The following is a 22,168-nucleotide window of genomic DNA, read 5'->3' as shown; positions in this document are numbered from 1 at the left end:
TTTCCGTGACTCTTTGGGCGGAGCATGATATATAGGATTATAGGTATACGTTGTTATTAGTTCTTGTTTCTTATAGGTACTTAATTGTGAAAATCGCTGCTCTTCCTTAGGATGTAGGTACACTTGTCACCCTCGTGTGATGCTTGTGCGAGTTAATAAACCCAATGTCCAAGAAAAGAATGCACTGCACAGTGCACAATGTCACAGCCGATAAGAGAAGGCTTGCAGATCCTATTTGGAATCAACTAACTTGGGCGCAAAAATATTAGGGTTCTCGGATAAGCAACATTCAAAATTCTTCTTATGTGTCAAATATGCAATAAGGAATGTGTTTTGTTTTAAGAAATGACTATTGTTTACAACGAGCAATAATTTTCCATATTTAATTCATGAAAACTTTGCCCCATGATCTGTGAAACTCGGGAATATGTTGGTTTTGTTGAATCCTATGGCTTACACTTCGGTAATGACACTAATACATGCTTGATTGCTCATTCTCGTTATTCAATGTGAGTGTAGGTAATATTTAGCGCTCGAGACTTGTATATGTCGTCCTACCATAAATGTTTAGCTGTCTATATGATGTGTAGATTATCATTAGTTCATGTTTGAGCTGAGGAAATGACTGCCTTGCCTAAGGTTGCACTTCTTCAATGCTATGGCCTATAGGAAGGTTGAACTATTTGGATCGAACTAACAAGTGACTATGAATATTAGTTTGGGTCCATTCTGAACCTCTTAGGGTTCTCACACAATTCACCTCCTAAATGGCTTTTAAGATTTGAAATATACAATGAATAATGTGTTTCTTAAGAAATGACTATCGATTCCATAATTAGTTCAGGTGAATTTTTGGTCAGGATCTATGAAACCTGGGTATATGTCATTTTTTGTTGGAACTACGTGATTATATTTGTGGAATTACACTAATACATCCTCAGTTGCTCACTTTTTTTGTTTGCTTGCTTGTACGTAGTACTTAGTGTGCGAAGACCTGGATATGCCCTACCATAAATGTCTAAATTGTTTATCATGTATAACTGCATACCGCTTACTTTACCACTTCTCACTATGTAAAATATGGTCAGCCTGCATGGTAAATTATCTTGCTCTTTTTCTGCATGCATGTATCCATCTTCCTCTAGCTTTATGCACCCAGAAATGACTTTGTGTTCTGCTCCTTTCCTGTGAAAAATGTTTTTGAGTTCACTGGTAAGCAGGGTGTGTTCCTATTTTACTGAAAAGCATAGTGACAAACTTTGCATATGCATTTGTACAAGCCAATGGCCAATGTTATTAAAGTTCAATCATTTTTTTCTTCCAAGCATTCAATGTAACTTCTGTAACAACTACCTCCATTCACAAATACTTGACCTTTTGAACAAGGTTCTGAACAAACTTTTTAAACTTTGACTACCAATATATTTTAAAATACATGGATTGGAAACATTAAACCATATGTGTAGATTCGTTTTGAGAAACACTTTCATAATATCAGCAGTGTATTGGATTTCATAAACATATCATAAAAGAGACTGTGTCATTGTCTAAAACGACAAGTATTTGTGACCGGATGGAGTACAATTTTGTTGTCTTTATTATGAAGCTCCAAATCGGCAACCATTAGAGCTTGCAACCTTAGCCGTTAGAATATAGCTGATGTATCGTGTACTGATATTTGCTAATGCAGTTTTTGCCATTATGGCTAGAATATGCTGGCTTAATTGATACTTCCTGTTCCTTTTGGTGAATCAAGCTATGCATTTTTGCACTGTGGTAGTTTGTAGTAGTTGCAGACAATTTTTTAAGTTTTCTATGGGATATATAACTGCATGAATTTACTGTGTTTCTTGGTTCTGCAACCTTTATGCCTCATGTCATTCGTTTAGGTAGTAAATTAGGCAAGACCACAAACTATCGTATCTTGTTAGTTAGACTCAAAACTTCTTTTGGACTTGGTTCACAGAGTGATAGAATCCTGCAGTCAGTAGATACTAAAAAAAAACTCAACCACAGGGAGAAGACTTATAGTATGGCTTTAAGATAGGGGAGTACCAAACCCTTTATGCTATTGCCTTTAAGAGAGGGGAGTACCAAACTCCTTAAGCTATTGCTCGGTTCTCGTTAGAATTTGTTTACCTAGCTCCAGGCTTCCTTGAGCTTCATATTGTAAACCATACCATGAATGTGCTTCAACTAGTACAGATCATATAACGAAGTATATGTTTCACTTACTAAACAAATTTAAAATCAACAAACACAAACATCAGTGACTTAGTGTAACTCAATTGGATTTCTGCTCACTGAAACTTATTCTCATTAAAAATAAAAATTGAATGTATCACTGCTTTGATTATGGTTAGACTTCTATTCTCGCTGTCAGTTGTGCAAGAAAGTAATCGAGACAAGAAACACAAACATCATCTAAGCTATGCTACAAAATCAAATTTAAACCAGCATGGAACCATTATGCCCATATCATGAATGTCTAATCAGTTTTCAAGAAAGAACGTTAAAATAAGAACAATGAGCATGATTTTGTTTCTGAAAGAAAGATTGTAATGATAAAATGGCTCTTTTGCTCACGATGGCTGAAACTGGGATAGCAAGCTGTGCTGGTGCTAATTGGGATATCTAGTCAGCATTGTTCCCCTAGGTGCTAGTAGAGCAGTAGACGAGAGCCTCGCACGTAATTGGCAATCAGGAGGGGCTAGGAAAAACCGCCTAGGCTGGCCTAGGCAGGATGGTGCCTACTCTTTGTAGCCTTAGTTCTAGTATGAAGAGTCCACAAGGCAAGTTTTCCCTTTGTGCCCACCAGCAACGCTAGTTCTAATCAGAGATTTAGTTCCAGTGTCCTTATTTAGTGTCCTCATCAGGAGCCAGCTTATTAGGAGCCACTGAAATTGCTATTTATAGTTTAATGTGAAACGTCTTCAAAATTGTAAAACTAGGGTTAAGAGCCTTCTTATTATCATTTTACAGATTTTTCTCCAATAAATTGCAGAATTATTGCCCTGTTGGTGTTTTATGTGATAAAGGATTTTCTCTGAGAAGGTCCGGGAGCCTGTTTGCCTTATTCTAATACAGATCTTCATTTGGCTGTTTACATTATACAGTAGCTGTTGGTTTCGTTTAATTTTTTTCTGCTCCTTGGATGAGTTGGCTGTTGACATATTCTCGTAGCATTCCATGATCTTAGCCGTTCCTGCTTCACTATTTAAGGGAATTATCATTAATATGCTATGTTTCATCTATGTGAATTATTTCATTAATCATTATGTTTCTCTTAAGGTATATGGTGGAAGTTTAAAGGAGAGATGTTATAGAATTTTAAGGAGGAGCTTATTAACTAGGACTCTTGGAAGAAAAGAGAGAATGCAAATGACACGTAGATGAAGATGACAATTGTATTAGGAAGATAGCTTTAGAGGTGTTTAGGGTGACCAAAAGAAGTATGTCGAAAGTTAAATACATTTGGTGGTGGAACGAGGATGTTCAGAAGGCTATCAAGGAGAAGAAAGAATGTTTTAGATGTTTACACGTTGACAAGAGTACAAACAACGTAGAGAAGTACAAAGTGGCAAAGAAGCTACAAAGCGAGCTGTGAGTGAAGCAAGGGGTGGGGTTTATGAGAACCTTTATCGGTGCTTGGGTACAAAAGGAGGAGAAAATGACATCTATAAGATGGTTAAGATCCATGAAAGAAAGATGAGGAACGTCAACCAAGTCAAATGTATCAAGGATGAAAGCGGTCGACTTTGGTGAGAGATGATGAGATCAAGAGTAGACAACGAGAATACTTCGACAAATTGTTCAACAGGGAGAATGAGAGCTCTACTATTAAGTTAGATAAATCTTTTGATGATACCAACAGATGATTTGTACCAATGATTCATGAAGCTGAGGTCAGGCAAGCTTTAAAAAGGATGAAAGGAGGCAAAGTGATAGTCTATGATAGTATCCTCATTGATGTGTGGAGACATAGCGATAGCATGGTTAACTAAGCTCTTCAACCTAATTTTTTGATCAAACAAGATGCTGAAGAATGGAAGCGAAGTATATTAGAGTATGTTTGTTTTAGCTTTAGATTATGCAAAGTTACTTTTAAAAGCTGAAGCTAAACATACAATTAGATTGAAATCTAACCCTCTTTTCTACCATAATCTACAAGCTATCTTCCACCAATTTTTTACGTATTGTGAATATAGAAAAAATAGATGTTATGAGAAAATATACTAGCCTGAGGATAATGGTTGATGATCGCTATCAAAGGTCCCTCCAGAGTCCTCGACCTTTAGACTCAGTAGGAGGCCTTACCCCTAGAGGATGCGGACTCCTTCGGGTCACCTCTCCGGCACGTACGTGGTCCTCCGAAGACTCAAAGCTACAGCAAGTCCTCCCAGAGCCTTCGGCCTCTGAACTCAGCAGGCGGCCTCATCCTCGAAGGTTGTGGACCCCTTCGGGTCGCCCCTCCGGTGCTCATGCAGCCTTCCAAAGCCTAAAGACGCAGCCGTCGGCCTCCGAAGATAATATCAGGGAAGAAAGGACACCCCTTTGCAGCTGACCTGACGTGAGATGACAGACGATTAATGTCGGTGCAAGTGGTGCTTATCCTGACATCCCAACACGATACAAGTCGTCCTGACACCCCTGCCAGAGCGGCGCCGAGCCGTAATTGTGGGGAGGCACCAAAATAGTTACCACGGTAGATATTTATCTTCTATATAGGGTAAAAGATAGTTATCCAGGATAAGACCCAGTAATTTGGCCCTGTCTTAGATATTTATACATCGTGATAACTTATACACTAAACTACGTACTACTTTATAAATAAGGGGATCGTGGTCACCTGAAAGAGGAGGTCAGAAAGAGCCTGCTCAAAACAGCACAGAGGAGTATAATTACAAAGTATTCCTGTGATACTCCTCAGGTCCAGCTATATTTTTACTATCAACACATCGTGGTTTTTTTCCTCTTAAACTTTGTAACACCTTGATTTTCAGAATTTATAACTTTTCAAAATTTTCCAAGATTATTGAATAGCTTCATCAGTAGTATAGATTTAAAACCTATTTTCTTAATCAATCAATCAATATAGGTTATTATTTTGTGTGCATTGCATGCTGAGTTTTCTTAGGGGCCAGGTAAATGTATTAGAGTTCTTTTTCTTTTTTTCTCTTTGGTGTTTTGAGTGAAAAAATATTTTGAAAAGGTTTATACAAAATTCATTAGTGAATAAGTTAAGGATCTTACTGGTTAGAATTCAAAATCCTTGAATTCATCATCTATTCAATCCTTGATCATACTTGATACTTTTCTAGTTTAATTCAAATCTTATCCAAATCATTGTTTAAAGTCAATCTCTCCTTTTTCTAAAATTCTACCCAAATCCAAATTCAAATTTCTTATCTACTCTTATTCTTGTTCAACCTTATTTTTCGTTTTTCTTAAATTCACTCTAAACTCAATTCGAATTCAAACCCTATTCAAATTTCTCTACAAAAGTTTTTTTCTAAACCCTAGATATACTGTCGGTGTATCAGGAACCGGGGATCCCTGAGTCCCGAGGCCAGGCCAGCCGTCTGCCACGTGTCACCATCCCGCAAGGTCCCTCCTGCGGGATGAGGAAAATCTAAGTTCCAGGAGAAGGTGCTCGGGGCCACAGCCTCTGGTCCCTGAGCACCCCAATTCCCCGATGACCTGTAGAGTCCAAGTTTCGGGAAGAAAGTGCTCGGGGAGGTGCCCGGTCGCCCCCGAGCACCCTAGTCCCCCGATGATCAGAAGAGCTAAGTTCCGGGAGAGAGCGCTCGGGGGGCGGCGTGCGGTAGCCCCCGAGCGCCCGGTTCCCCGAGGGTCAGTGCAAAAGTGCTCGGGAGAGAGTGCTCGGAGTTGCACGTGGCAGCCCCCGAGCACTCGGTCCCCCGAAGGTTCGAGCAAAAGTGCTCGGGAGAGGGTGCTCGGGGTTGCACGTGGCAGCCCCTGAGCACTCGATTCCCCGAAGGTTCGTGCGAGAGTGCTCGGGAGAGTGCTCGGGGAGGTGAACAGTACCCCCGAGCACTCGATGCCCCGATGACCCAGAAGGGCCCCTGAGGGGCCCGCCGATGAGGTGTCAACCAGTCAGAGGTCCGAGGCCGCATTTAATGAGCGTGCGCGGCCTGACATTCCCAACTGCTCCCGCCGCAGTGTCAGTCCCTGCCATGCTTTGGCAGAGAGGCGTGGGGCCATTAATTGCACGGGTCCCGTCCCGTATTATCCGGTGTATCTCGGGATAACGTTGCCAGGATCAAGGCGTTCCGCTTGCCGTCCTGCCGTGGCAGAGGAACAAGACAGGGCGGGCACGCCGGGTGCCTCTGTGGCTGCTCGGTGGGTCCTCTCAACGGCGCCCGTCGCCAGGGCGTCCACAGTGACGAGTGACCGGACGCGCGCCGCGTTTTTCCACCGCTCCTGTCACTTTGCCCAGAGGAAATGATGACACCTTTCTCAGTCGTGGCGTCTTGGAACTTGTGCCCCTTCCTTCCCGTTCGGGGTATGTCGTGGCCGGCGAGTGCATAAAAGGATGGGCATACAGAGAGAAGGAGAGATCGAAATATCGGACAACGATCGAAACATCAGAGGAGAGAACAATCGGAAAAAGGACAAGCCCAAGCAGTCGACCGTGCCACACAGACGAAAACATTGCAAGCAAACCTGAGCAGAGCTAGAACAAGGAGCCTCAAGCTCTTAGTTAGACAATATATTCTTGTAACCAGATATATTCCTGAGGGATCCCCCTCATGGGAAGTTATTGCATCCATACAGGAGTAGGGTATTACGCCCCCGTGCGGTCCGAACCTGTCTAAACTCCGGCGCATTTACTTCCCTTTGCACTAGGTCGATCATCCCCCACCACCGGCCGTTGCATTTACTTCCACTTTCATTTATTTCTCCGACGAACTTATTCAGGATCATCCCCCGGCCGAATCTCTAAAAAGGGGTCTCTTGGGATCCCTGCGACAGGAGTTAATCCTCCGACAGCTGGCGCGCCAGGTAGGGGGGAACATCCCTGAATCTGTTCGTTTGTTTTCTTCCACAGGAAAAGATGGCCGGTGGACACCGTCTCCAGCGTTCCGGCTCCACTTCCAGTGACGGAGTGCTGCCCGACGTCCAGGAGGCCCCAGTCGCTACTGCATTCCAGCAGCAGCCACTATCTGTGCGCGCGGCTTTCCCCTCCCAAGGGGACCAGGGTGCTGGGACCAGCAGGGCCACCGCCGCCGGTGCACCATCCGACCCCCAGCAGGTGGTCGAAACTCCGGCCGCCAGGTCCGCCTCTGGACAGCGCCGGGTGCCACTTCGGCGTAGACTCGCCTTTAGCGAGGCCGGCCCGGGGAGCGCGCTGCTTGCGGCGCATGCTCTCAAGCACCCGCCCGTCCAGGCAACGCCGAATACTCCGAAAGGCCGGTGGATCCAAGACGTCGTCGCCTTGGTCGGCACTGCTCGCCGCCAGGTGCTGGCCGGGAGTTCTCGCGCCACCACCTAGCGTGGCGCTGCCAGAACCGGCTCATCAACGGGCAACGTTCGCACGGGCCGGGGGGCCTCTAGGCGGAGCGCCACCCCCCTGGCCGTGTCCGAAGCCCAAGACCTCCGCTTGCGTCTCAACGAGCGGAGGGGCCACGAGGATGCGCGCGTCACCCTCGAGCGTCAGTGGGAAACCCGGCAGGAGGCCGAGGCTGAGGACCAGGCCTCCTCTGTTCCGACCCACGATCGCCAGGAATCCGCGGCCTGTCGGCGTTCGCCGCCAAGAAACACCGCCCGCGCCATGGGGTACGGCACCAGTTGCCGTGCCTTTACCACTGAGCTCCGTCGGGTCAAGTGGCCCTCCAAGTTCCGCCCCGAGCTGCCGGAGAAGTACGACGGGTCCATCGACCCCGTCGAGTTCCTCCAGATCTACCCTACGGCCATCCAAGCGGCCAGGGGCAGTGAAAAGGTGATGGCAAATTATTTTCATGTTGCCTTGAGGGGCTCTGCCCGTTCTTGGCTCATGAACTTACCCTCAGGGTCTATTAGCTCCTGGGATGATCTCTGCCACCAGTTTGTGGCTAATTTTCAGGGCACATTCACGCGCTCCGGTTTGGAGTGCGACCTCCACGCCGTCAAGCAGCAGGAGGGGGAGACGCTGCGACGCTTCATCCAGCGTTTCAGCCAGGTCCGCAACACCATACCGCGGGTGGCCCCCCACGCTGTCATCGTCGCCTTCCGGCAAGGCGTCCGCGACGAGCGGATGCTCGAAAAGCTAGGTACGCACGAAATCGAAACCACTGCGGAGCTCTTCGCACTGGCCGATAAGTGCGCCAAGGCGGCGGAGGCCCGGGCGTGGCATGCTCCGCGCCCCACCGCCGACCAGCCAAGTTCTTCCCGTTCCGATAGGCGGGAAAAGAAGAAGAGAAGAAAGCGCGAAGCCGCTCCTGTCGAACCGGCCCAGGGCCCCGCCCATAGGCCGGCCCAAGAGCCCGACCGACGGCAAGAGCGCCGGGCGGCCGCCGACAGACGGCCCGCGCCCACAAGGGCCCCTGCCAGGGCCCATCCTCGGGCCCCGGCACCAGCTAGGGCACCGGCTCCCGCAAGAGCCCCGGCACCCGGCCGGGCTCCTGCTCCAGCGAGGGTCAACCCAGAAAAGTTGTTCTCGAGTCGATTTTTTGTTGAGTCGAGTTGTGATCATTTCCAAGCCTAAAGGGGACATGTTAGGGATAGTCTAAGGGTATTGGAACTTGCTCATCAACTACCAACATGACTCTATAGCTCATTTTCCATCAAAACTCCATTTTTGCTCCAAAAAGCTCAAGAATGCCAAGAACTTCAAGAACTACTTGATTCTTCCATGAAAATGAAAATGGATTGGATAGATGAGTAGCTCATAAGCTAGAGAATGCAATGGTACCATATGCATGTCTTGAATCCTCCACTTGAGCTCGGATTTTGGAAGAAATGAGAGAGTGCTTGAGTGAGAGAGGGAGAGAGGGAGAGAGGGAGGGGAGCTGCTGCTGCAGCTTGGGGCACATGGGAAGTGAGGAGAGGAGAGAGAGAGGGCAGGTGGGGTGCTGCCCACTTCAAAGAGGGAGTGGGTGAGGTGTGGGGCCACATGTGGGACCCTCATGTTAGAGAAAATGAGTATTTCCAATGCAATTTTAATTACTTCTCCTCCAATTTTCTTTCTCTTATCCAAATGATTTTTAATGAAGTACATTAGCGCTCTGAATTACCATTACGCAAAATTAAGCATAATGCTTAAGAAGCATGATTTTGCTTAAATGCGAGATTCGGCACGAGTCGGGGAGAGGATGATGAGACTAGGAACCACGCTGTGAGAGATATCAAGCGGTGAAGTACAGAACCTAATGCAATACTTTTATTCGACATAGTGATAAGCATAGATATGCAAGAGGTCCCAATTGTGCAAAATTTACATGATGTTTGCAAGCTCGCAAAGAGCTCAGGATACTCGGAGCAGATTTTATCATCATGCTCCCAAGTTGCCTCATGCTCGGTGTGGTTGCTCCATTGTACTTTGATGAATTTTATAGAATGATGCCGAGTTTTGTGTTCCGCTACATCCAATATCCGGATCGGTCTCTCACAATATGTAAGATCTGGCTGCAACTCTTGAGGTGCAACATCAACGACCTCGGTTGGAACTCGGAGGCATTTCTTAAGTTGCGAGGCATTTCTTAAGTTGCGACGCGTGGAAGACGTTATGCACAGTGGAGAGAGACGGAGGCAAGTCTAGTTGATATGCCACATCTCCACATCGAGCAACAATTTGGATTGGTCCCACGTATCGAGGCGCTAATTTTCCTCGAACTTGGAATCGACGAACACGCTTGAGCAGCGAAACCTTAAGATACACATGATCTCCAATTGCGAACTTGAGGTCTTAGCGGCGATGATCCGCATAGCTCTTTTGCTGGGATTGAGCCATGAGAAGGCTCTTGAGGATATTCAGAACATAATCTTCTACCTCTTTGACCAAATCCAGACCTAGGAAAGCCCGTTCATCGGATTCGGAGCAACTCAGCGGTGTTCGGCACCTTCAGCCATATAGGGCTTCAAACAATGACATCTCAATACTCGCTTGGAAGCTATTATTGTATGAGAACTCTATGAAAGGTAAACATATGTCCCACCTCTTCCCATAAGTGAGGACACAAGCTCGAAGCATGTCTTCCAAAATCTAATTTACCCTCTTGGTTTGGCTGTCAGTCTGAGGATGGTATGTCGTGCTATGAAAGAGCTCGGTTTGCACAGCCTCTTGAAAACTCCTCCAGAAGTGAGAAGTGAATTGTGTGCCTCGATCAGAAATGATCTTCTTTGGGACCCCATGTAGGCACACAATTCTGGTGAGATACAACTCTGCATATTACTTGGCCGAGAATGTGGTCTTGACAGGCATAAAATGAACAGACTTCTTCAATCGGTCCGCAATCACCCATATAGAGTCATACCCATTCGAGGTCTTCAGCAAGCCAGTAATGAAATCCATTCCATTTTTCTCCCACTTCCAGGAGGGAATAGGTAAAGGTTGAAGTGTATCGGTTGGCTTGAGATGCTCGGCCTTCACCCTTCGGCAGACATCAACTCAGTAACATATCGAGCGATTTCTCGCTTCATGCGAGTCCACCAAAACCGTGGCTTGATGTCTTGATACATTTTCATGCTCCCTGGATGAATGGATAGCAAAGAGTTATGAGCCTCATCAAGAACCTTCTTCCTCAATGCTTCGACCCTTGGAACCACCAGTCAGTTCCCAAACCACAGAATGCCCTAATTATCTTCAAAAAAGCATATGGCCTTGTTGATCTTCATCTTCTCCCGAATTTGGGCCATACCCTTATCATCCTTTTGAGCTGCTTTGATATCATCCAGGAGAGTGGATTTGATCTCCAAATTGGCGAGGAAGCCATCTGGAACCATTTTGAGCCAAGCCGGCGAAAATCATCATAAAGTGTAGCATTCCCGGGCTCGACTCTAAGGCAATGACAATGAGCCTTCTGGCTTAGTGCATCGGCGACCACATTCGCTTTGCCTGGATGACAATGAACCTCCAGTTCATAATCTTTGATCAACTCGAGCCATCATCATTGCCTCATGTTTAGATCGGCTTGAGTGAAAATGTACTTCAAACTCTTGTGATCCGTATAGATATGGCACAAGTTCCCCATCAGATAATGACGCCAGATCTTCCGAGCGTGCATGACTGTAGCCAGCTCTAAGTCATGTGTTAGATAATTATCCTCGTGGTGCTTCAATTGTCATGAGGCATAAGCGACAACCCTACCTTCTTGCATAAGGACACATCCGAGGCTCATGCGAGAAGCATCGCAATAGACATCGAAACCCTTGGTCATATCTGGCTGAGTGAAAACTGGCGGTCATGAGCAGCTTCTTCAAAGTCTAGAAAGCGAACTCACACTCACTTGACCACTCGAACTTGTTGCCTTGCTTCAACAACTTGGTCATTGGCTTGGAAACCTTGGAGAAATTCTCGATGAACTAGCTGTAATAGCCTGCAAGTCCGAGAAAACTCCGGATGTCCGTGACATTCTTGGGTTGTACCCATTTAAGGACATCTTGTACCTTGCTTGGGTCAACTGTAACACCGTTTTCTGACAGAACATGACCCAAAAAAGCTACCGCCCTAAGCCAGAACTCACACTTGCTGAACTTGGCATAAAGATGATGATCTCTGAGCTGACCAAAAACAATACGGAGGTGCTCTACATGCTCTGCATCTGTCTTGGAGTATATGGGAATGTCATCGATGAAGACCACGATAAACTTATCCAAATCCTCCATGAACACCATGTTCATCAAATACATGAAGAATGCCAGCGCATTCGTCAATTTGAAGGACATGACGGTGAATTCATATAGCTCGTAGCGGGTCGAGAAAGCTGTCTTTGGAATATCCTCCGGCCGGATCTTTATTTGGTGATAGCCCAGTCTCAAGTCGATCTTCGAGAAGACTCGGGCTCTGGTCAGTTGATCAAACAGAATATCAATCCTAGGGAGAGGATACCTGTTCTTGATAGAGACCTCATTCAACGGACGGTAATCATCACATCCTCAGAGTGTTATCCTTCTTCTTCACAAAGAGTGCCGAGCATCCCTAAGGTGTGGAGCTTGGGCAAATGAATCCCTTTACAAGCAACTCTGGTAATTTCTTCTTGAACTCAGCTAGCTCCACTAACGATATCTATACAACTTCTTCGAAATTGGGGTCGCACCGGGCATGAGATCAATCGAGAACTCCATTGCACGGTCAGGCGGCATCCCTGACAATTCATCTGGAATGATATCCGGGAATTCCCACACCACAGGAATACTCAACAGATCTATAGTGGGGACAACCTTCAAAGCAAAAAGACAAGAATCGACACCCTCAAGCTTCCATTGAATTCGGGTGCCGGACGGACTATTTAGAGTAATTGTTTGCTGAGCACAATCCATGACAGCCTTATTCTTAGAGAGCCAGTTCATCCCCAATATGATGTCTATCCCCTTCGAGTCCATCACCAATAGATTTGCAACAAAAGGGAATTTCATTGATGATCACTGATGCCTTGGTCACACATTGATTAACTAAAACCTTGGCTCCGGGGGCGTCTATAACATACAGCGTAGGAGTGGTACTGACTTTCAGCCCATGTCGCCAAAACATAAGTCATAGCTATGAAGGAATGAGAAGCCCTAGAATCAAATAGAACAATTGCAAAAATGATGACAGAATTAAAATTCATATTCAACATACCTATCAGTACGTTGTCACCCTCGTGAACTCCTTCAGCGGCAGTGTGACGCGCTCAGCCACGCTTGGGGACATGCGTAGCCTGAGAGGACTGCGGTGCAAACTGAGCAGGTGGTGGCCTTGGAGCGATCACCACTGCTCCCGGCTTCGGATATTGGTAATCCCGAGCACAGTGGCCGACACGGTCACAGTTGTAGCACGGGTCGCCGGGGCCACCTATCACGATCACTTGAGAGCCAACAGGTCTTGCAAACTGCCCTTGTGGAGCGGAAAAAGACGGACGTTGCGCCATCCACATCGGCCGTGGGATTGTCGAGGCCGACATGTGAGATGGTGGAGATTGACTCTCTGTGCGGACGCGTTGAGAGCTCCCGCCCATGGAAGGCGATGGACCCCTCTCGCGCTTCTTCTCCTCCTGGTGGTTCTTGAGCTTGAACTTCACCATGAGGGATGTGCTCACCAACTTGTTGAAGTCGGTGAACTCGTGTGCAGACAGCCGGTCCTGCATCTTCGACTTGAGGCCATTGACAAAGCGGTATTGCTTCCGCTCGTCGGTGTCAACCTCATCCTGAGCATACTGCACAAGGTGGTTGAACACTTGCACGTACTCCTTGATGGTTCTGCCTCCTTGCTTGAGGTCCATGAACTCTCACCTCTTTATGTCCATAAGGCCTTTAGGTATGTGAAAGTCACAGAATGCCTGGCGGAACTCCGCCCAAGACACCCGATGATTGGCAGGTTGCATGGCCAAATAGTTGGACCACCAAGTGCTCGCCGCACCCTGAAGTTGATGGGTGGCGAAAAGCGCCTTCTTGTGGTCCTCGCATTGAAGGAGAGCGAGCTTCTGCTCGATAGTGTGAAGCCAATGGTCGACGTCGAGTGGATCCTCAGCACGTGTGTAGGTAGGCAGCTGAGTTCGCAAGAAATCCGATAAATCATCTCGGCGCCCGGCTCCACCTCCTCCATGAGGAGCCGTGTTGCGCATGAGAGCCTCGAGGAGCACTGTCTGAGCTTGGCGGTTTTGCTCGATTTGCATTAGGACATCCGCCATGCTCGGCGGTGGAGGTGGCGAAGGGTTGTTCTCATTAAATCTCTCGGGAAGATCTCCCAAACTGCCACGGGTTCTCATGCTGTTGTGGATATGAGAAGAAAGAGACACGAAAGGTTAAACTCTGACATTGGTGAAAAAGCAAACTCCAACTAATGCCACTTTACTAAGTCGGACCTTGCTTATTTGGATCCATACATTATAAACTGATGAAAATGCATGTTCAAAGGCATGATGCAAAATGAGTAATGAAACATGAAGACATGCTTGCTTCTAAACTATACGTATCTTTCTCAAATACATCTCACCCATCAAGCATCACAACTACATACGTTATACTTAGGGGCATAATATAACAGGTTCATACATATTGATTCATGAAAATGCACAAAGGAAATTTTAGTGAGTTGGCATAGTGAAGTTAACTACTTACTAAACAACACTTTAATTATGTTTAGGCTACTTCATTAAACCAAGCTCTGAGGAACCATTCAAATAATATTCTAATTAATCACCCGGAGAATCATTATTCATAATCACAATCTCGATGATTAACCAGAATATTATCTCGGTAGTCCCGGTACATGTTTTGTACCCAAGGATCGGAACACATGCCTTCCAACGTATACATCACAACATAGCTTAATAAAGAGCGAGTAATAAACATTTATATTACAAGTATTAAGCATGCAACTGATTTCAATAATTTACAACAAAAGCGAGCTAGGAGGAGACAAACCCCTCAACTCCTAACAACAAAAAACTATGCAGCGGAAAGTCAAACTTATGAACAACAAAAGAGAACGGCGCCACATGCCCTTAGGCACCGTCTCAACACGCTACCTTCAGAGTAGGATGCACTACTCTTGCCCGCCACCCTGATCGGCAGGCACGAAATAGCCAAAAACAGTCTCTTCCTCGGCAACAGCAATACCTGCGACAACTTAAGGGGCAATACCTTGAGTACAAAAGTACTCGCAAGACTTACATAATACGGATATATAATATTCCGACTCCAAGGATTATACATTGAGCTGTTAGAAAGGACAGAGCATAAGGTTAAGTAAAGCATATGCGGTAAGCAACCTAGACATATATGTGTGAGCACCTATACTTAACCAAACATGCCATTCTATCTTGCAATAACCAAATGAACATAAATGAAACTGCAACAAAACTGTAACATAAGTACTTGAACATATAAGAAAATTGAACCAACTCATCCACCACCATAATAACCGAACCATCCACCACATACCCGAACCATCAACCACATACGAGAACTCTACGACCGAGTGCAAATGAAATAATAGCATGCTCATGACCGAGAGTGCGGTAGTTTGAACTGTTTATACACCCTGCAGGGGATACTCCTGGACCCACATGACATGAGGACCATACGGCTTGTGCCACCCGCTAATGTGCACATAAGGGGGTACTCGTGACACCCTTTCCCAACCAGCCCCAACCATCTGGATCGTGCATCGCTCCACGCAGCGGTACAAGAACTACTCCCGGAGCAAACTAGTACCACTTACAAGTCCGCTCGCTCACACTATCGATGTCTAGGCCCACAAAGCTAGAGCTGCGAAGGTATTCGGCTCGCCTTACCATTAGATCGGCATGTGGTGAGTAAGTTAAGTGCTAAAGCCAACAACCCCGACGATCGGCCTTACACGATGCAAGCGGTCTAAGGTGCCCGAATTCCTCTCTCGTACTGCCCCCAGGACTTTCCTTCGAGCCAGATGTCACCCCTAACACCGTCCACATCCTGTCTCATACTCACCACTCATCCAACCAACATTCACATAACCGTATACGTGAACAAGTAGTAAATCCTAAGCTCGCGAACAACGGTCGAACCATTGCTCGTCTTCTACCAAGGACCTATGCATTGCTAAGCATTTCGATTAACTTTTAGACATTTACCACGTTACCAAGGCTACAATGATATAGATGAATAATTTAAGGTAGAGATTATGCAATCAACATAGGTTCTACCCATAAAAACCTGACATCGACTCCCTATACATGCAAACCTATACATAAGCATAGTTCATCAATATTTTGATTTCATACAATTCGACAAAGGTGCAATATGATAGATGGTTGCCTTGCTACTCAGGTAGCTGCCTATAGTTACCCACGCAACACTCCTCGAAATCCGGAAGATCGGAGTTGTCTTTGACCACGGTAGGTAAACAAGAACGCGTGCAATGATGAGCATGAATGAATGTAACAAGGCATGCCACAATGCTTAACAACATGCTAGAAGTATAAGATATGCGAATCAAAGCAATACTAAATGATCTAAAAGAAAATCGGAAAAATAACAACCATCCGGAGTATCCGGGTTGGTTCGAAGTATGCGGGATCAGACCCTCCGGGTGACCCTCTAGAAGAGGCACTTGGTTGCTGCTTTTTATTTGACTAGCCCGTAGTATCCAGGTGAATCCGGAATGTCCAAGTTCCCGAGTATCCGGGCCATCCTCCGGTGAAGGCTCTCGGTTAGCACTATTCTAACTTGACTCGGAACCTCCGGGTTGGTCTAGACTATCCGTGATGTGCCAGACACTCCGAGTGACGTTTCGAACGAAGCTCTCGGCTACACGATCACATAACTACCCAGAGTCTCCGAGTTTGTCCGGATAATCCCAGTGATACAGACTTGGGTTCTTACGATTTTTCCCTTAGGTGCTTTGACTCATTTTACAAACATGTGCTAAACATGCACATGCCCTGTCTAAGAGATCCTAAACCAAACTCATACCTAAACCCTAACCAATTTTGAACACAATTCAACGGACAAATTCTGCTGAACCTGGAGTATCCGGGTGAGTCCGAAGTATCCGAGTTAGCCCAGAAAAGTTATTCTCGAGTGGATTTTGGTTGATTCGAGTTGCGATCCTTTCCAAGCCTAAAGGGGACGTGTTAGGGATAGTCTAAGGGTATTGGAACTTGCTCATCAACTACCAACACGACTCTATAGCTCATTTTCAACCAAAACTCCATTTTTGCTCCAAAAAGCTCAAGAGTGCCAAGAACTTCAAGAACTACTCGATTCTTCCACGAAAACAAAAATGGATTGGATAGATGAGTAGCTAATGAGCTAGAGAATGCAATGGTACCACATATATACCGTGAATCCTCCACTTGACCTCGGATTTTGGAAGAAAAGAGAGAGTTCTTGAGTAGGAGAGGGAGAGAGGGAGGGGAGCTGCTGCTGCAGCTTGTGGGACGTGAGCAGAGGAGAGAGAGGATAGGTGGGGTGCTGCCCACTTGAGAGAGGGAGTGGGTGAGGTGTGGGGCCACATGTGGGGCCCACATGTTAGAAAAAATGGGTATTTTCAATGCAACTTCAATTACTTTCTCTCCCAATTTTCTTTCTCTTATCCAAATGATTTTTAACGAAGTGCATTAGCACTCTGAATTACCATTACACAAAATTAAGCATAATGCTTAAGAAGCATGATTTTGCTTAAATGTATGATTAAGAATTTAGGACGTGACATCCCAGCTACCAGTATGATTAAGAAGAAAATAACAATCAAGAGGTATAGGTCAAAAATTCTTTCATGCATTCCGATTGCCAAAAGGTTTGACTTGAATATTTGTCTTAACTTGCGGCCTTCCTTTCCCTTCCTCATCTTGTCGATTACAGATCATCACGCCTAGAGACATTGAAGGAATAAACTGCCATCGAATCGACCAATTAGCTGGTTCTAGCCTCTCCTGTTGTGTCACCTTCGCTTCCTTGAGTGGAAAATCGCCCCACTGATGCACCCAAAACAAGCGTTCAGCCCAACAAAGTTGAGACCCTAGCATCAACCTCAACTAATGATCCTTGGGTGGCGATAGAGGCTCTTGTTAAGGCTACAAGTGCCCTGGTAGCAATCGCCAAAGATTGGTATCTGAAGATTGACCACACTAGCTGCTAGGAGGAAAAGAATGTGCTACTTGAAGCTAGCCAAGAAAGAATTGACAGTTAGTTTACCTACAGATCACTAGTATGTGATTCGAACATCGGGCAACTGATGATAATTGTTTTCATGTGCCTTCCTAGCTCTCGAATCCTACTTAAAAACAAATACACTATTCTTGATGAGGTAATGCAAGTTATCACAAAGAAGGATAAATATTTGGAAGACCTTAGAAGTGCTTTGAATCAAACAAAAGCTGATCGGGATGCCTTGGCAGCCAGTTGGGACACTATGGTTAAAGCACTTCAAAAGTTGAGGGATCAAACACTCAACTGCATGAACTAGTCAGCCTCCATCAGCATCGAGATAATGCTTGGTCTCCTCAAGAGCTATGACCCCAACCTCGACACATCGGTGGTGACAGAAGGGTTCGGATGTTCTACAGAGTAGGAAACATAGATTATACACAACATGGGACCTCTGATCCCTACCTTACTTGAAGCCCTAGTACTTAGACTGCCTAATGACAAAATTGAGTGCAGCCCTTCTACCTAATTTCCTGTAGTTATTGACTCAAAACATTTGAAACTTGATCAGTATTTTGGAGATGTCTGTAAACATTACTGTTATTTTGCTTGTCCAGTATGCTTTTGCCACTATTCCCTGCAAAATTGATTAGTACATGCTATGACCATCCTCAAAACTAGTTAACTTTATATCCATTGACACTTGAAAACTCAACTAAACATATTGTTAAATGCCTTGGTCCTCGAGTAATCACTTGAGGTAACCACAAGAATAAAGAAAAGACTAGTACAAAACTAGGAAAAGAAAATATCATGATGATTTTTGCAAACTTTCGCCGACTTGTGTATTTAACCAGCACACGAACATGAACTTGCTAGAGAACACATATGGGGCCAACTAGAACTTCGGAACCTTGTGGGCCATTAGGCATGAGATGTCTGATAATCTCTAATGTCATTATGCCTTATGAGGTATAGTTGTTCGTCATCAACCCAACACATGCCTTCGTTGGTTCTATCCACTGTATTCAATGCAAAGCAAGATAAACTTTTGCAAAAAATATGTATTTATGAAAATATGGTATTACTATGTAGCCTCGACTCTCTGGTTGTGGAGAAGATTTTCCGATCGGAGAGTAAGAAAGAATATACCTGTACCATCAAAAATATATGATGCAGCCTCTAACACTCTGCTCGATGACTGGATCGAGTGGAGAGTAAAGCCGCAACATCGAAAGTATACAATGTAGCCTCTGACTTTCTGTTTGATGTGATAATAGAAACTAAGAGTAGAGTTGTAGCATCAAAGGATACACGACGTGGCCCCTGACTCATTTCTTAATGACTGAATTGAGTAGAAACTAGAGTATATGTGCTGACATTAAACAACATAACTCCTAGCTCAATGGTTAACATGATGATTAAAATAGAGAGTGAAGCATAAGCATTGAAAACATATGATGTAGCCCTCGACTCTCTGTTCGATGATTGGATCGAGTGGAGCGTAGAGCATAAGCATAAAACATGCGTGATGTAGCCCCCAACTCTTTGCTTGGTGTGATAATTAAGACAAATAGTAGAGCATAAGCATCGACTCATCATTCTCAAACACAAGCTCGAAGGCGTAAACTTATGAGCGTATGGCTATAATTATGTCATTGTCATTGAGTGAATTCGAACGGTTGGGTAGGAGAACATTAGAAACCCATTCCCGTTTGTGCTCGTTTTCACTGCAATCTTTGATGTGACATGCCATAATGATGCTACATCCCTTTACATAGTGATTGGACATGTCATAATGCCTTGGTGATATCTTGACTTCCGCCTGACATGTTAGCCTACGAATGTCGTGCACCTGATGTGACCTTAGAATTTCAACCGTCATTATCGGATCTTGACGGCTCCATACCTTTCCGTTCGACGCGTTCCCGTGACTATAAAAAGAAGGGACCCGAAGCCATTAATTTTCACCCCAATCTTCTTATATTCTTCCTTGTGCATTGCTCAATAGCACTCATAGATTTTGAGATCATGGTCTCCACTCCACTATTGTCTCTTGAGCAATATTCAGAAAATGAAATAGGATCTCTCGCCCCAAAGCCTCTCGCTATGGTTCCACTTGGAGTCATCATCATTTCTTCTAATGAGGTGGAATCAAATGAGAGTCCTAGGAGAAGAAGGAATAGAATATCTGTCAGTGGTCGTCGACCCTTCACCTGGTGCCTCCAGCACTCCTTGACATCGACGCGCGGAGCGAGCGGTGTAGGAGTTAGCAACGCGGGCTGTGCTAGAGGGAGATGAAGCTGGTAGTGATCTTGACAAGATTATCGACCAGGTCACCAACGAGGTCTTCGGTGATGGAGCCCTCGAGCCTTTGGTGGTGAAGAAAACGAGGTCATCTTCTCCGTTGACAACTGCCAGATCGCCTCTGTGTCTTGCAGAGGGTCCCTTGGCATCACCGGTACCAGTCAGTAGCTCCAGTACAGGTAGTGTCTTCGCCTTGGCCACTCTCCCTCGCCCTAACGCTAGTCGGTGGCTGGTCCCCAGGGTGATCAGCTGCCGTCCCAAGGAGGAGCAGAGGAGGTTCCTTGACTCATTCGAGCACAAGTAGGGGTCCACATACTTCTGAACTCTTGGAGGTTGTGGATCTTCACTATTTGCATGAGCTAGGGAATCCTTTCTGTCATCTTTGCGAGAGACACGTAGGTTGCAAGGAGAAATATATAATAGGATAGCCAGTCTGATCAAATGTAATCAACTTACCTTTAATTTACCTTATCTATGAATGAAACTATTGGAGCTGATCAATGTTCCACGAGTATTCGAGTATCTCACCATTTGTAGTAGATGACTGCACTGATCCAAGTCGAGTGACTTTGACTACTATGTAGGGCCCTTCCCAAATAGGTGATAACTTATGGCGTCTAGCCTGTTTATGCACCTTTAGTAGAACAAGGTCTCCAGTAGTGAATTTCCTGGGCTGGACTTTCTGACTGTGATACCTGCACAACCCTTAGCCACTCTAATGGATGCTTAATCACAATACTTATCGAGTAGATTGATATCGTCTTCTTGTAATTGCTCTTGCTCTCTTCTAAGTAACTTTCCACTCGTGGCAACCAAAACTATAGTTCAGTCGGAAGCATTGTCTCTGCTTCATACACTAAAAAGAAAGGAGTTTCACCAGTGGCCCTTTTAGTTGAGGTACGAATGACCCATAGCATCGAGGGAAGTTCTTTCACCCAGCGTTTCAAGTAAGCTTTCAGCCTACCAAAGACCTGAATTTTGATACCCTCCAAGACTATAGCATTGCCATGCTCGACCTGACCGTTACTTTGAGGGTGAGCTCCTGAAGAAAAACAAGTTTTGATACCAAATTCTTCACAGAATGTAGTAAATGTTTCACTTCTAAACTAGCTACTATTGTCTATAATTATTCGATGTAGAATTCTATATCAAGTAATTATGCTCCTCATGAACTTCTTAGTCGTGTCTGCAGTTATTTTCTGTAACACCAAGTTTTGAAGGAACAAAACCAGGCACAACACATGTATGCCAGGATCAAGTTTCATATATGCGTTTACATCATCAATGTATCATCATGGTGCCATTATTACAATAACGTAATTAACTTAATACAAAAATACCAGAGGGTCTAAAAGAGACCACAATAGAACTAAAGATCTTCAGTGCCAGTGGGGCTTCCATCTTCCACAGGTTTCAACTAGGGGCACTCCAGCCTAGAACAACAACTCTGGGTCAAAGTCGTCTTCATCAAAGGTTGCAGCTTCATTGACGGCTTCTGAAAAGCGGTAGAATGCAAGAGAAGGGACAACGGGTGTGAGTACAAAAATGTACTCAGCAAGTGAAGGGAAAACATGCTATGGAGCTTGCATCAAGGAAAGGTTAGACACGGTTAACTGTACTAAGCAAACTTTAACCAAATGACTCCAACAATAGGTATCCTATTTGCTAAGATTGAAGACACCACTGTAACAAAAATATTGACTCATCAGATTCCATCCGACTACCAAGACTAACCAGGGAATTCCATTACCCGGCTACCCAACCAACAATACCAACCCTGATCCCATCTAATCCTGAAAAAGTCCAAGTCCGCTCTTGTCAGCGAGCATGGCTGATCGACTAGATTGATACTCTGCAGAGTTTGCATATCTTTCCCATGAGTCATGATTCCCATGCTGCTTCACACTTCTGGGTGTAGAGTCGGGGTCTCACTACAAGGCCTTTACAAAGCTCTCACTAACTTGCAGGCACCCACTAAGGTTTCACCGCTAACAGACAGTTACATCGTTGCAGAAGCCCCCTCTTATGCCACTCAACCGTCCAACAGTGCCCATAGAGTTAAATGGGTGGCTAATTAGTTGGCCAGACA

Source organism: Phragmites australis, chromosome 24 (assembly GCF_958298935.1).
Source record: "Phragmites australis chromosome 24, lpPhrAust1.1, whole genome shotgun sequence".
Classification (NCBI taxonomy): Eukaryota; Viridiplantae; Streptophyta; class Magnoliopsida; order Poales; family Poaceae; genus Phragmites; species Phragmites australis.
Note: the sequence above shows the minus strand (reverse complement) of the source record.